Source organism: Dromiciops gliroides, chromosome 6, assembly GCF_019393635.1.
Source record: "Dromiciops gliroides isolate mDroGli1 chromosome 6, mDroGli1.pri, whole genome shotgun sequence".
NCBI lineage: Eukaryota > Metazoa > Chordata > Mammalia > Microbiotheria > Microbiotheriidae > Dromiciops > Dromiciops gliroides.
Genome location: NC_057866.1, coordinates 188,355,796 through 188,368,623, shown reverse-complemented (window position 1 = coordinate 188,368,623; position 12,828 = coordinate 188,355,796). Strand labels below are relative to the sequence as shown.

Genomic DNA, 12,828 nt, shown 5'->3' with positions numbered 1-12,828 from the left:
TGCTAAGCCATCTTGTTAAAAGGGTCTCTGCCCCTTTTTTCTTAGGCACATTTAAAGACCTCTTTGGAAGAGCAGAATAAAGTAGGCTCGCTTTTTGTTTCAGTGTATACCTGGAACCTGTGTTGTAAAGATCATATTTTCTCCAAGAAATGCTATTAAAAATTAAAGGGTGCATTCCCACACAAGGACCATGCATCAAATGAAGCAGAGATCTTTTTGTCAATTTATCATTGCTCTTAGAAAAGGCTGTGTCTTGCCCTCTAAATTGTAAGCTGCTCAATTCAGTTTATGCCTCTATGGCTTTTCATCGTCATAGAAGAAATAAAACAAAACAAAGGAAAGAAAAAAGATTGTGACCATGGTTCACACTTGTACAACCCTTGTACCTCCTTTTTCTAGCTGGAAGCTGATCCCTGTGCTCCCTGATTCCTGGCCTTCCTCAGAAATAACCTGCTATTTACTTAAAACTTTACTGAATAAATTTTCTTTTATCTGGTTTGCAGCTCACTTTAAGACCCCTGAGTCTGCTGTACTCCAAACTAACTTTTAAAATGTCATTCTTCCCTTTCCCCATTCTGTACATTTAAAAACACGAGCAGAACAATGTTTTCCCTTGTGTTCTTGGACTTTTAAAAAACCATATTGATGTGTTTTGTTACTTACATTTCAAACATTTACAGATTACTCCCACTTTGTGAGAGAAACTTGTAAAGGGGATCATATTTTATCATAGTTATCACTGAAAGCAGCAAGACAGTTTAATGGATAGAGGGGCGTAGGACCTGGAGTCAGAATGCCAGACCTGAGTTCAAATCCTACTTCAGACAACTAACTGCATGACCTTGGGCAAATCACCTAACTTCTCTAAACTTCAATTTCTTTATTGACAAAATGAGGATAATGATAGCGCCTGCTTCACAGGCCTCTTGTAAGGATCAAGTGAGATAACATATGTAAAGTGCTTTTAATTTTAAAATTTTTATTCATTCGTTTGTTTGTTTGTTTGTTTGTTTTTGCGGAGCAGTGAAGGCTAAGTGACTTGCCCAGAGTCACACAGCTAGTAAGTGTCAAGTGTCTGAGGCCGGATTTGAACTCAGGTCCTCCTGAATCCAGGGCCCGTGCTTTATCCACTGCACCACCTAGCTGCCCCATGAAGTACTTTTTAAACCCTGAAGTGCTGTATAAATGTTAGCGATTATTATTGTTGTTGTTCTTGTTATGATTTAAGGGACCCATAGCCAGGTAAGGACAGACTCCATGTTTCCTTTGGACATCACCCACAAAGCTTTGCAGACGGGGTTTCATTCATTAGGGAGTGTCTGACTTGCTTTGTCCAAAAGTGAGATGTAGTCTCCACACTATGTCTCCATCTTCCAATTAGATCCTTGTTGGGTAAGCCCTACTTCCAGTGCAGATGAATGAATGTAAGTCAGTGGAGAAGAGAGAAGCTCAAAAGCTGAAGCTGCTTCCCCTGTGTTAAGCTTCATGTCACTGGAGTGTGCAGACATTGAGGTTTTCTTCTCTTGCTGCTGTCAGACTCGGGGCCATTGATACTGCAATATTAGCACAGTCAGCATTAGCATTAGCAACATTGAGGCTCCCTCCCTGCTCCTGCTGATGCCAGACTTTATACTTGTTTTGGTCATTCACCGTCAGCCCTTTGAGCCCTCACCTGTTCCATGATAGGAACACTGATTACAGAATCCTGAAGATGCAGCAGTCTGGTGTCAGGAAATCAGAGTGATTTAGGTACTGAGACAGACAGTACCTGCCACAGTCATCTGATGAGTGTGATATGAACCCAGCTCTTCCTGCTTCCGTGGATTGGGAGCTGGGCCAGTAGTTGCAGCTGAGCTGAACTCGGGGCAAGGAAGGTGAGCTGCTTCACCCAGAGCATTAGTGAATGGTGAACTTACTACTGGAGTGTGTCCTGTCCCAGGAATTCCTAGATCGCTTACTGACTGTTTGGTGACATCCTAGATGACCATAGACAGGTACTTCCCCACCTCTTGCAAACCATCAGCCTAGAGGCCAAGCTCTGTATATTGAGCAAAGTGATAGAGAATGCCACAGGTGATATCAACCATGCAGACTTGAAGCTTGAAACCTTGCATCAGCATGTGCCTCCCATCATTATCAATTCTGGCCCTGGGAATCTCAGTTAGGAACTGGCTGGTATTTAACGTGCTGATTTTTAAAAATCCAACACATTCACTGATCCCATTTGATCTTCAAAACTCCCACTGGAGAGTTGGGTGCTTTTTCTCTACTCCAGAAGGAATAACAAATGATGGGCGCACACATGTGTGAGCTTAGGTTAACCTGAGATTGGGTCTTGGGCCCCTTCTGTTTTATTTCTTTCCCGAGTCAGCAGTCTTGAGAGGAATGCATACAATTGTGGAGGCAATCTTTTGAGTTCAAGAAGTCTGGAGATTTAAGGTCCCTTGGTCAGAGCTGATTGGGAGATTAGGGAGCTTCTGCATCGGAGAGGATGATCACTGACAAGGGAAGAACCCAGAAGACCCAGAAAAGAGCTGAGGTAAGATTTTAAAATGATAAAACAGTTCTTATACAAATAAAGTCAGAGCTAAATAATTGAAGTAATATTTGTTGTTCATAGGTAGGGAAAGCCAAAATAATTTTTAAAATGACAACTTTATCTAACTAATTGATCTATTCAATGTCATCCCAATTAAATTAAAAATTATCTTACTGAGTTTAAAAAAAAACAACAAAAGGTCAGGAACTTCAAAGAACCAGGAAAAAAAGATGTAAAGGAAGTAGGTTCAGCAGTATCAGACCTTAAACTATATTATAAGGTGAGAGCATTTTTGAAGTGTAAGATGGATAATTTCATTTATTTTAAATTTAAAATTTTTCTTGTATAAATAAAACCTATGTAGCCAAAAATAGAAGGAATGCAGAAAATGGGGGAAAAAACTTTCACAGATAATCTCTCAGGGTGTGATTGGGTTGGAATATTGCTGTGCCGAAGGAAATGGTGAGCTCGTTGATTTAGAAAAATGTGTAAAGACTTGAACTTATGAAGATATTAGCCACCTTCAGAGAAAGAGATGACAAGTGGAAATAAGCATAGTATGGTCTTACATATATGTGTATGAGTGTGTATTGTATATTTATAGACATCTACATCTATATATATGTATACATATCCATGCTTAACTATAGCCTTCTTTAGGGTGGGGGGAGGGGGAAAAGTGCACAGCAAAGAACAAAAGGAAACCTATAGGAAAGCAAAGCTGATCAATTTTGAACACAATGTCTAGTATTTATTATATAGGTTTTCGTGAAATGGAAATTTATCGTTTCATATTGAATCCTTTTATGTTCTGCTGTGTATATGGCAATGTTCTTTTCCTTTTCTCATTTTGTATTTAAGATTAAAATATTTAAACATTTACAAAATAAAAATTGAGAAAAGATGTAAAATGTCTAGTCAGTAGCCCTGCAAACTGCTTCACATTCTGATGTAGTAGTCATAATAGTACTACTACTACTACTACTACTACTAATAGCTAATATTTAGATAGTGTTTATAATGTTCCAGACACTATGCTAAGTGCTTTACAAATACTATCTCCTTTCATCCTCACAATAACTCTTCAGAGTAGGTGCTATATTATTATCCCCATTTTACGAATAAGAAATCTAAAGCAAACTGAGGTTAAGTTTCCCAGGGTCACACAGCTAGGAAATGTGTTTGGTCGGATTTGAACTCAAGACTTCATAACTTCTAGCCCGAGACACTCTACTGTGCCATCTGCTGCTCATAACTCAGCTTCTTGACAGAGTAGTTGTTGACTGTTGCTGCTTCTGGTTTTAACTCTTAGTTTCAGACAGGTAGTGATTAGCATAGTACTTAGTAAGTATTTAAGAAATTCTTGTTAAATTGAATTAAATTGAACATAAGAATGCTAACCATATGATTGTGCAGAAAGACAGGGTGAGGAAGACAAACTGTTTACTTCATAATTTTTGTCCAGGACTAGCTCTGACACTTGTTCAGTCATCCAACTCTTTGCGGCCCCATGGATCATACTGGATCGATTTTCCATTTCCCTTTCCAGTGGATTAAGGCAAACAGAGGTTAAGTGACCTACCCAGGGTCACACAGCTAGTAAGTTGTCTGAGGCCAGGTTTGAACTTGGGTCTTCCTGACTTTACTTTCCTGGCATTACAACTTGTAAATTATCTGAATGTCTTACTTTTGTATATCTTAATGCCCAGAAGAGTCAAATGTTTTGCACATTATATATCAGAATTTCTCAACTTTTTCTTTTCATTTATTTGTAAATTTGTTGTTTGTCAAGTGTCCTGGTCAGGATGTAGGAAGCTATTACTTGGCTCTACTTTGGCCAGTCTGTACTTGCAGAATCAGTCTCAGAATTAGAGGCACCCTCCTAGGTTATCCAATGAACTGACAGCGGAGTGGGGAGGGGGTTGCTATTATGTTATAAGGTAGTAGATTCCACTCAATGTAGATTAGAAGTAGAAATAGAGTCAAGGAGAGAAGAGTGGATTTTTATGCCTCTTTTACCATTAGACCAAGTCTATTTTTTTTTTAGTGAGGCAATTGGGGTTAAGTGACTTGCCCAGGGTCACACAGCTAGTTTTAAGTGTCAAGTGTCTGAGGCCGGATTTGAACTCCGGTCCTCCTGAATCCAGGGCCAGTGTTTTATCCCCTGTGCCACCTTGCTGCCTGCCCCCCCCATGCTGTTTTAAAGAGCTACTTCTGGGGGTCTGCAAGTTTTTGGTGCTTTCAAGCTGGTATGATCCTGGTCTGCACTCTGGTCTTTACTAAGGGAGGGGCCCAGTTTCTTGCAACTGCACGAACTAGTGCTTTCTTTGCCTTGGAACTGTGATCAGGGCCCTTGCTCCCTTGTGACTGACCTCTAGACCTCCTCTCTGTGCTTTGGGAACTGCCATCCAGAACTGTGTACAGCAATAGAGTTACTAATCAGTGCTAGCTGTACCCAATGCCGGCAATAGGTCCCCAGTAATCTATTTCTGACCATTTGTCTAACCTCCTTACTGTCTTTGGGCTGAGAGCTCCCAAAGTTGCTGCTTTTTTGCTGCTGCTGCTGCTGCGGCCACCTCAGTGTGTGGACTCTGAGCAGACCTCCACCCCAGTGTTACCAACTGTTTTGGCCTATCTCTTAAGTTTTCTTAAGCCAGAAAATTTTTGTAAGCTGTGCTGTTCCAAAATTTGATTTGAGGCATTATTTTAAAGTTGTTTGGAGAGGAATGCTGGGAGAGTTCAGCTGGGTGGCAGCCCCTAATCTGTTGTCTTGGCCCCACCCCTGACATTAGCACATCTTGAGGTAATCTAGGCAGGAGAGAAGTCAAAAGCCAGATTTGCAGGGACACAGAAGACTAGCCATGGCATATCCCTTATGTTTTTCAGGTATATTATGTTCTAATGTGACCAATAGGGGAAATAGCCTAGTGTTAAGCAAAATTTTATAACTGTTAAGGATTTAACAAAGTTATCAATACATTAATCTAGTGGATATTTCTTACAGGCTCCACATAGAAATCTATATAAAAAAAAATGTACTTGTTTATCCACAGAAATAGTCACAGAAGGTAAATGGCTCAAACCCCGCGGGCCCCCCCCCCCCCTGCAATGACAGCATTCCCTTTTTGTGGTACCTGGGTTTCCACACAAATTAGAAAATGCCTTACCAAAAAAAATTCAATTCAAGTCTATTTTCTAAAAAAATCAGAAGATATCACTTATTTGATATTAAAAATAGGAAGGGAAAATTTGCAACATAGCTAATTCCATATAGCAAAGGATACCTGTGCCTTTTTTTTTTTGGTGGGGCAATGAGGGTTAAGTAACTTGCCCAGGGTCACACAGAGAGGACTCATGTTTTAGGGGAGGAACTAGACTATGACATCTGAGGTTTCTTATATATTGACACAACCATGATTCTCTTGTCATTGTTGTTCAATACTTGTGTAGTTAGATGGGAGACTACAGGAGGGAAGAGATTTAGGAACAGCTTCTGTGGGGGGTAAGGTTGGGAATCATGAGGGAGAAATAAAAGGATTGCCTTGCTGTGGTGAAGCCCAGTTGAGGTTGGATAACATGTGAATTCATGTATCCGGTCAGCATAGTTGTGGAATTGTCTCTAGCTTTGCTTAGTGGCCCACGACTAAGGAGTAGAGAAAGTAGATATGAGAGTAATCCAGGGCTGAGGTTTGGCGAGAGCAGAGGAGTGATAGCCCAAGGGGGTAATAAAATCTAGAATATAGGATGGTGTAGAATTAAAATGGCTAACTATTGGTTTGAGTAGGAGAGGAAGGATAGTGAAGTCAGAGTAAGGGTAATAGCCTGAGAAAGTACTGAGGCACAGAAGAAATAGAGGTGTCAGTGAAGTGAAGAACAGGTGTTGAAGCATAGTAAGAGGCAGAATGATAGGAGTTTGTGGTAACATTGGGGAATGTTAGTGTTTCTAATTAGGAAAGTGGAACACTTGCACTGGCAAGATTTAGTGTATGACCTTCCCTATGTGTAGCTGAGTTATGACATGGGACTAAAGGAGGTTGAAGAAATGGAAGATTAAAGTCTTAGGGAGCATGTACATGAATATTAAGGTTCCCTACTATACAGGCAGGACTTGAGGAGAGGAAGACGGTTAGCAAAGCAATAAATATTGTCTCAGCTAACACTTATATTCTTAGTTTAAGTTGTATTTAATTTTTCTCAACAGTAAAGGATGTTTAGGAAAAGCACCCCCAAATTGCTCATAAACACACTTTATCCTTATAAAGGATTCACAAATATTTTTGATGAGCTGAGATTCCCTAATTAAGACAACAACCATCAATTAAGCTGAGTAAAAAAGTAACTATTAACACAGACATGTTCTGTTCATTTTCTGATGAATGATGGGTCATAGGTTTTTTTAATCATAAAAGTATTTTATTATTTTCTAGTTACATATAGAGATAGTTTTCAACATTTGTTTTCATAAGATTTCTAGTTTCAACTTTTTCTCCCTCCCACCTTCCCAAGACAGCAAGCAATCTGATATAAGTTATATATGTACAATCACATTAAACATATTTCTGCATTAGTCATGTAATGAGAGAAAAATCAGAGCAAAAGGGGAAAACCTCAAAAAAGAAAAACAAAAAAATAGAAATACTATGGTTTAATTTGCATCTAGATTCCACAGTTCTTTTTTTTTTTTTCTGGATTTGGAGAGCATTTTCTATCACAAGTCCTTTGGAACTATCTTGGATCATTGTATTGCTGAGAAGAGTCAAGTCTATCACAGTTGATCAACATACAATGTTGTTGATACTGTGTACAATGTTCTCCTGGTTCTGCTCATCTCCCTCAGCATCAGTTCATGTAAGTCCTTCCAGGCTTCTCTGAAATCTGCCTGCTCATCATTTCTTACAGCACAATAGTATTCCATTACATTCATATACCAAAACTTGTTCAGCCATTCCCCAATTGATGGGCACCCCCTCAATTTCCAATTCCTTGTCACCACAAAAAGAACAGCTGTAAATATTTTTGTATATGTGGGTCCCTTCCCCTTTTCCCTGATCTCCCTGGGGAAAAAGACCTAATAATGGTATTGCTGGGTCAAAGTATATGCACAGCTTTATAGCCCTTTGGGCACAGTTCCAAACTGCTCTCCAGAATGGTTTTGACTAATGCTGACTCTGGGACAACTTAGAATTCTACACAATCTGCTTGGGTATGTGGAAATTTATTTTGATTTGGGGACCCTACCTTTAGGCTGAGATTGGAAAGCCTTAGGCCCTCAGGGTCTCTCCCCCTCCTCCTCAGCTTCAGCTGAGTGAAAAAGCCCCGTGGGCTATACAAGACCCCAGGTCAGACAGCTGGGGGGAAAAAAAGCCCCCAGCTCCAACCTGAGCGGAGCTATCTGAAGGATCCTGGATGGCCTGTGCTGAAGCATAAGGCTCGAGAGCACACCCCCCCCCCACCAGCTGTAGCTCTGGCTGGTGGATTAGCTTGGTCTGTGGGGGCGAAGGAAGCCCTGAGATTTAAGTGGAGAGAAGAAAAGGTATATATAGACCTGGGAGTTAGCTAGGAAAGGAAGAACGGCTGACTAGAGCAAGGAAGGAGACTAGAGGGAGATGGACTAGGAAAGAAAAGGAGGGGGGCGGACTAGGAGAGGGGCGGACTGACTAGATAGACAAGATTAAGGGGGGGGCTGACTAGAAGGGGACAGACTAGAAGGAGATGGACTAGATAAAGAAGGACAGACTAGAGGACAGGCTGAGGACGGACTAGATAGACAAGACTCAGGGGTTCAGATGGACAAGATGAGGTCAAGAGGCGGCTGAGGAGACGGCAAAGATTGGAGACTAGAGATGGGGCTACAAGGACGCAGGAGAAGACGAGAAGGACTAGGAGCAGGCAAAAGAGAGGCCGAAGGGCAAACTGACAGAGCAGACAGACAGAAGGTTACAGGCCTTAATACAAACCAGGGAAAGTGTAATGTGCCCTGAGGCCAGAGGTGGCTAAGGCCCTTATTGTATTCAAGAAGTTCCAAGCACAGCAGGTGCGAAAGAGACGCAGTGGAAAGAGACCTCAGGAAAATAGGTTGTACTTTATTTCCCTGTATTCCTAATTTGAAATAGTATCTCATAAATAAACTCTGCTTGGATTATTTAGTTAAGAGCCTTCTTAATCTTTAGTCTATCAGTTTGGGAGCAGTGTGGTGGAACTTTACAAACGGCCCACATTAAATTAACAAAGTCAGATAGCCAAATAGTCAACAGTCCCCAGATTAGTCCTCCAGTCAGCTTCAGCCCCCAAATTAGGCTAGTCATTTAAAATATTTCTACAGGTGTAAGAAGTTTTCATAGTAGGGGCTTCTCTCAGTGATGAAATTATAGGTCCAAACTATCCCAAATCCCAACAAAAACCAAAACCATCGTGGACAATACGTCAGTTTGGTATCGAAGGTGTATCACTTGTTGGCCTTGGGCATCTCTTCTTGGCTTCCTAATCACGTTCCTTCTCTCTAGTCATCCTTATGTACACCTTGAGGGGTGTTAAACCTCTTTAATCCACCTATGGAGGTCATTGGTGCTTCACTGGCTTTGTTGTCCATCCTCCTCTCTTTACAGATTAAGAATCTGGGGCAGCTAGGTGGCGCAGTGGATAGAGCACCGGCCCTGGATTCAGGAGTACCTGAGTTCAAATCCGGCCTCAGACACTTACTAGCTGTGTGACCTTGGGCAAGTCACTTAACCCCTATTGCCCTGCTAAAATTAAAAAAAAAAAAAGGAATCTGAGGCCCATGAAAGTTAGGTGACTTGTCCAAAGTCACTCAAGTAGTAAGTAAGAAGCCTGATTTGAGGTTAGGTCCTTTAACTCCAGAGCTAGTAGTTTTCCCCCTCTTCTATGATATTATAGAGCTGGTCCAAAAAGGAGGTCCATGACCCAGCCATGGTACTTGAATGTTATATGCTGCAAGTCAAATTAGAGGTACCAAGTGTCCTGTCCTTGATGGCTCTGGAATCGATTTTGTTAGCCTCATTTGTTTGACAAGCTCAATTCATATGAATATGGAAATTGTAAACAGTCAAGTGACAGCTATTCCAGAGAGGAATATTACTGAGCAATAAATATAAAATCTACAAACTACACATTAGTGGCATGGTATTACTTTCCACGATCCAGACTTGTATTTTGTGTGTGTGTGTGTGTGTGTGTGTGTGTGTGTGTGTGTGTGTGTGTGTGTGTAATCATTTTCAGGTGTTGATATTCTTGAGTAAGTTCTCCAATACCCCCTTCTTCTAGAGAAGTTTAAATAATTTGTGAAGATAATTTAAAGGATATAATCCAAATCAATAGTTAAACTACCCTGCTGTTTTCCTCACCCTCTATTTAAAGTGAAAGATGGCTTTTGTTGGCATGCCCAATAATATCGTCCTATTTCAGATCACCAATCAGCCCTTATATAACATCTTTGAAGACTCGCAAGAAAGAGATCCACAGTTCAGCCAGGCCGGCTCTAAACTGTATGTTTATAGGGTCATTTTCTTTGGAACACAACAGTTGGATGATGCATGTCATGCTTATCAACTTACATGGCAATTTGTTTTTCCTAGGCAGAAATCTAGAGAATCCCAGTTGTTTAGCAATTGAACTCTCTCCAGACTTTTTTTTTTTTAAGTGATCCTGGATGGGTTTCATACTTGTTTGTTTCCCAGTGCACATATCTGTAGGGCTACTCTATGTGCACAGTGCTTTGTGCGCTCTCCTCTCAAGTTTTATTGACACCTTTTGTTTTTTATTTCCCTATATGCTGCTCCCCCCCCCCCACCATTGAATCTTCCCTTAGAGCAAAGAAAAATAATAAAAAATGGCTGTAAGCAGCACCTGCTTCTTCCAGCATGTGCAATGGTTTACACCCGTCATCTTCCACCTCTCAGAGGAGGAAGGGGTGTTTCGCATGCTTCCTGGATTTAAGACTGGTCACCACAATTAATCAGATACTGGCTACCTTTTAGGATTCCTTTCATCTGAATTATTTGTGATTATGTGTATTGTTCTCTCTAGGGGTAGCTAGGTGGTACAGTGAATAGCATTGGGCCTTAAGTCGGGAAGACTCATCTTCTTGAGTTCAAATCCGGCCTCAGACTGTGTGACCCTGGGCATGTCACTTAATCCTGTTTGCCTCAGTTCCTCATCTGTAAATAAGCTGGAGAAGGAAATGTCAAACCACTCCAGTATCTTTGCTAAGAAAACCCCAAATGAGGTCATGAAGAGTTGGAATGACTAAAACACAACAGCATATTGTTCTCTTGGTTCTACATTCTTCACATCTGTTTATAGTGGCTTTCTTACTTAATTTCCCCCTTGTCTGCAATGTTTCCCTGTTCTACGTTTTCATGTTAACTCATACTCTTATTTATGGTGTCCGTATAAACCATTTTCTTAGAAATCTTATATTTTCTCTCTTTTTTACTCTGATCATTTGCATATAATTTCTTAGGTTGCTGTTTTATTAGTCACATATATTTTCACCACTGCAAGCTCAATATTGGATTCTCCCTAAAAAATTTATCTGAGAATCTCCAAGCACTTTGACACCACAAAAAGAACCCATGCTATGTTTTGGAGGTAGGAAAGCCCCAAATTGCCCTGAAGCCACCACTCAGTGATAGAATCAGACTTGTTACTTATACCTTTACTGCTTTCCAAACTTGTATAGCACACACAGAGATGAACTCCCATTAAAGAGATCCTCAGAGGAAATCAGAGGTTGCCCAACTTTCTCTGAACTATACTCTACCCAGAGAGGGGAATAAGCTTTGATCTTTTCACTCCCCAGGCCCCCAACTTTTCTTTAATGATTCTCCATTGCTCAGAGGATAAAGCCCAAAGTCCTTCATCCTGTGATCCAAGGCCTTCAGCAATCTGGCCCACCCTGTCTTTGAGTGCTCCCCACCACAAGCTCTTTCCCCCCACTCCCTAAGATCATATTTATTTTTACTTCTGAACCATTACTCTCGGCCATCCAAATTAACCCCTTGGTCTTTTAAGTCTCAGTTCAAGTCCCGTCACTTCAATGAATCATTTCCTGAATATTTTAATCTAATCATTTAGGCCTGTTTCATATACTTATAATCACCCTTCCTCAAATTAAATTTTCTTTAAAAATATCTGGATTTTGGTCATACCATCTGCTCTACTTAAGGGGTTCGTAAATTCTGTAAGTGAGATCCCTTTACTCAGTTACATGCTGCTTTAGGATAGAAATTATTCCAAATGCTAATCACAGAAATTAGTAGAATTAGAATTTAGGTTGTTTTAGGGAAACGGCAAAAAACTTGATTTAGGGTTCACACTCAAACACTGGCTTCTCAGAAAGCTAGGGACTCTGCAGATGTTAATATCATTTTTATATAGCAAAAATGATGAAGAAATTGCTCTGGAAAGGGACTAGGAAAAAGAGGCACTGGGAAGCGAAATATTGCTATAAAGATGGCTAGTCCTAGAATGTGAACTCTCCTTGAAAGCAGAGACTTGGTTTTTTCTCTCTTTGTATCTCCAGTGCTTAGTACAGTGTGTGGCACACAGTAAGTACATAATAAATGCTCAGTGACCGACTGCTATGCAACAAGGACAGTGGGTGGGAGGACCCCAAAGTCTTGTGCAAACCATAAGCCCAACCTAAGTGATCCCCAGGATCTCAGTTGGGAGGGACCTAAGAGGCCACGTAGGCTGATGTACAGCTGAATAGGAACCCACATTACAAGATCTTCCTCTGGTGTCTCTTCAGTTTTTGAAAACCCCGTGTGAAGAAGAGCACAGGATCTCCAGAGATATACTGCATTACACTGGAATAGATCTAATTGTCAGGAGGTCTTTCTGTACATCAAGCTAAAATGGGCCCATCTTAGACTTAGGTAATTACATGAATTAATTAATGTAGTTAATTCTGTTAAACTAGAATTAGTTTTGAGGTAGGGCCAAGCAGAACAAGCCTAATCCTGCTTCCACGGGATATTCTTCAAATATGTAAAGACAAGTCTCACATTCTTGCCTTAGTTTATTGTTCCCCAGGCCAAATAGCCCCAGTTCCTTCAATGGATACTGGAGTAACACTCTCCAGGCCCTCATTATGCTGGTTTTCCTACTTTGGACAGATTCCAGTTTGTCAATGTCCTGTCTACACTATGGGGTCCAGTTCCAAACACGATACTGCAGATGGGATTTGACCAGGTCAGAATACTTATATTAATGTTGCCTCATGATTGCACTGGGGCAGCTAGATGTTGCAGTGTACAGAGTGCCAGCCC

General features: G+C 40.8%; 1 protein-coding gene across 1 annotated transcript in view; it reads left to right on the top strand.

Moving 5' to 3' along the window:
- CBR4 (carbonyl reductase 4) overlaps window positions 1-12,828 on the top strand; it is a 103,864-nt gene that overhangs the window by 24,896 nt on the left and 66,140 nt on the right. The window lies entirely within an intron of this gene.